Source organism: Orycteropus afer, unplaced genomic scaffold (genome assembly GCF_000298275.1).
Source record: "Orycteropus afer afer isolate SDZICR_OR568_19922 unplaced genomic scaffold, OryAfe1.0 scaffold00762, whole genome shotgun sequence".
In the NCBI taxonomy this organism is placed as follows: Eukaryota; Metazoa; Chordata; class Mammalia; order Tubulidentata; family Orycteropodidae; genus Orycteropus; species Orycteropus afer.
In genome coordinates this window covers 190,298-194,308 of record NW_006922349.1, presented here as the reverse complement: position 1 = coordinate 194,308, position 4,011 = coordinate 190,298, and positions in this window count along the sequence as shown.

Here is a 4,011-nt window from a genome sequence, read left to right as displayed (position 1 = left end):
GGCATTTTATTCTAGTGAGAACTTTGTATGTCTATGCAAGCATGCATGTGTACTGATGTGTATATGTGTTATAAGTATGTATGTATGTGTATGTGTGTTTTTAGCCAAAGTGGCCAAGAGTTTCAGAAACATTTTTTATCTATGATCTTCAAAGAACTTTATGATAATTTTGTACAACTTATTCCTGTTATGGGTAGGAAAACTGAAACCCTGACATAGTATAAATTTTTGTCCATGATCCTGGAAACAACTCTGATTCACTGCCGTTGAGTTGAATCTGACACATAGTGATACTTCCGTGGGTTTCCAAGGCGGTAAAACTACGAAAGTACATAGCCCGATCTTCCTTATAAGGTGTGGCTGCTGTGTTTGAACCACCAGCCTTCTGGTTAGCAGTCAAATGGCTTAGACACTATACCACCAGAGCCCCCCCTTGATCATGGAAAGGAGGGGTAAAACACTAACAATGGCAGGATTAAGATGGAAAGCGTACATAAGAAAGGAAATTTTGCACTTGATCTTGAATAATGAATAAAACACTATCAGAAATGCCTGTAAAGAATGGTAATTCAGATTGAACATAAAATTAGAAAATAAAATCTAATTTACTCCTCAAAGTTTAAGTAATTAAGTAAAAGTAAAGTCAATTTCAGTGAAGAAGAACAATGATAGAGACAACAATCCAGGTTCAAGAGCTCAAGGAAACTCTAAACAGAAACCATGAGAAGATAAACAATACCCTGGAATAATTCAGGAAAATCATTCAAGCAAGAGGAGGAAGAGTTTAAGAGTTCAGGAACCTTCAACATCATCAAGTGGACTAGCCATTTCTATGAACAAAATGGTGAATCTTCCTTTCAACATTTTAAATCCCCCCCCCTTATATCCATATTTCTCTCTCCCATTCTATCCTCTTCAAGAAGCCTAAAGAAGAACTCAATGCAGATAATCAAAACACAGTAGTCTAGAAGTCATGTTATTATGAAAAGGGAAAGAATTTTACACATCACTCATTCTCAAAGTGATTCAGTATTTTTTTGGAAAACAAATGATTGCCTCCCTCCAATAGCATACAGAGACTCACATTTTGAAATAGCAAAAACAATTGTGATATCATAGAGTGTTTTTGACTATAGTACTAACTAGATAAGGGCTTAGAGGGAGCATTTTAGACACAATTTCTAATACCAGTAATGAAAATGGAGGAAATAATTCTTCTTCCAGGGAAAACAATAAGTAATTGTGAAAATAAAAAATGTACATAAAAACATTTTGGAACAGTACACACAAAACAGAATAAAGTGAACAAAAATGAAAGATATGTAAGTAAGGTTTCCAATTCAGTAAAGCTCGTTACTACAGAAACACTCACTTACCTCCTGAGTATAGTTTTCTTGTCTTAGCTCAGAATTTTTAATTATAATTTGATTGAAATGTCAGCCTTTCTGAATATGACTAGGAATGTTCACTTTTGTGTTGAGTTTACATAAGGAAGCTTTTACCTCTTCTTCCTATTGAGAGGTTCTGAAAAGCACTAGAAGGGAATCTGCAGATGGGCCTGTGATCTGTCCATAAGCTCTAATCATCTTACTGAAAGGGCTGGTATCCCTGACTGAATATATCCAGAGCATCTCAGTCTTAATATAGAATATCCAGAAAGAATTTAAGACCTGGAAGTGAAGCATGTAACATTTTATTAAGGATGATATTCTGTGGCAGTACTTCAGAATTCAAAAACATTCTTAAAAGACATAAATCACAATGGGTTAGTGTTATCCAATCCAAGAAATTAGCTCCAAATTTATCCCCTAGATACAAGGTCTCCTTGAACCAAATTTGTGGAGACAATACCAAGATTTCTCAATTACTTTTTTCCCTTGCTAAAAAAGAGAACTCTTTAGGGACCTGCCTTTATTCGTGCATTATGACATAGAAACTTGTATATAGGAAGATAACGGAAGGGCAATATATAGGATATTAAGTAGTTTTTCTGTAATTGAACTTTATTTTTGTTAGAACATAATTTTTCCTAATTGTGAACTTTGGAAATAGTCCACATGAATCATTCAGTTTTCATATATAAAAGAATTACTAAGTTAAGTTCCTGGAGGTGAGGCAGGCATTGATCCCATACTGCAGTATAAGGCAATATTCACCAGAATAAACATCATCTGTATATTAAGAGAATGTAATATGTGGTTACATTTTTACAACTGTATGTATAAAAATTAAAAGTAACTAAAAATTAAAATTTCAACACTGTTGTTGTTGTTGTTATTAGGTGCCATTGAGTCAGCTCTGACTTATAGTGACCCTGTGTACAACAGAATGAAGCAGTGCTAGGTCCTGTGCCAGCCTCACAATCCTTGTTATACCTGATCCCATCATGGCAACCATTGTGTCAATCCATCTTTTTGAGGTCTTTCTCCTTTGTCATTAACCCTCCACTTTACAAAGCATGATATCCTTCTCCAGGGAATGCACACTTCCGACAAAACAAAGTAGGTCAGATGAAGTCTGGCCATTCTCACTTCCAAGGAACATTCTGGCTCCACTTCTTCCAGGACAGATTTGTTCATTCCTTTGGCAATCCACGGTATTTTCAGTATTCTTCCCCAACACTACAACTCATCTTCTTCACTCTTACTTATTCATTGTCCAGCTCTCACATGCATAAGAAGCTTTTGAAAATACCATGGCTTGGGTTAATCACATCCTAGTCTTCAAAGAGACATCTTTGCTCCTCAGCACTTTAAACAGGATTTTTGCAGAATATTTGCCCAGTGTAATAGGTTATCTGATGTCTTGACTGCTGCTTTTATTGGTGTTAATGGTGGAAAGAAGTAATATGAAATCTTTGACAACTTCAATCATCTCTCCATTTATTGTGATGCAACTTATTGGTTCAAGTGTGAGAATTTTTGTTTTCTTTAAATTGAGATGTAATCCATACTGCACCCTGTAGATTTTAATCTTCATCAGTAAGTATCCCAAGTCATCCTCACTTTCAGCAAGCAAAGTTGTGTTGTCTGCATGTTGCAGGTTGCTAATGAGTCTTCTTCCAATCCTGCTAGCATGTTCTTCTTCATATAGTCCAGCTTCTTGGATTATTTGCTCAGTATACAGATTGAATAAGTATGGTGAAAGTATACAACCCTGACACACTCCTTTCTTAATTTAAACCATGTGGTAGCCCCTTGCTCTGTTCGAATGACAACCTGTTGGTCTATATACAAGTTTCTCATGAGTACAATTAAGTGTTCTGGAATTCTTATTCTTCTCAATGTTATCCATAATTTGTTATGATCCACACAATCAAATGGTTTTTGCATAGTCAATAAAACACAAGTAAATATCGTTCTCATATTTTTTACTTTCAGCCAAGATCCATCCGACATCAGAAACAATGTCCCTCGTTGCACATACTTTTCTGAACCCACCTTGCACTTCCAGAAATTCTCTATCAATATACTGTTGCAACCATTTTTTGAATTATCTTAAGCAAGATTTTACTTGCATGTGATATTAATGATATTGTTCTATAATTTCCACATTCTCTGAGATCACCTTTCTTTGGAATGGGTACAAATATAGATCTCTTCCAGTCAGTTGGCCAGGGAGCTGTCTTCCAAATTTCTTGGCATAGATAAGTGAGTGTCTGCAGCATGGCATCCATTTGTTGAAACATCTCAATGGGTATTCTGTCAATTTCTGGAGAGTTGTTCTTCACCAATTCCTTCCTTTTTCTTTGTCAATTTCTTCAATGCAGCTTTGACTTCTTTCAATACCATCGGTTCTTGATCACCTGCCACCTCCTGAAATAGATGAACATCAACAATTTTTTTTTATTTGTTTTATACAGTGATTCTTTATTTTCCTTCCATCTTCTTTTGATTTTTTCTGTATCATTCAATATATTGGCCATAGAATCTTTCAGTATTGCAACTCAAAGCTTAAAGTTTTTCTTTAGTTCTTTCAGCTTTAAAAATGCTGAGTGTTTTCTTCCCTTTT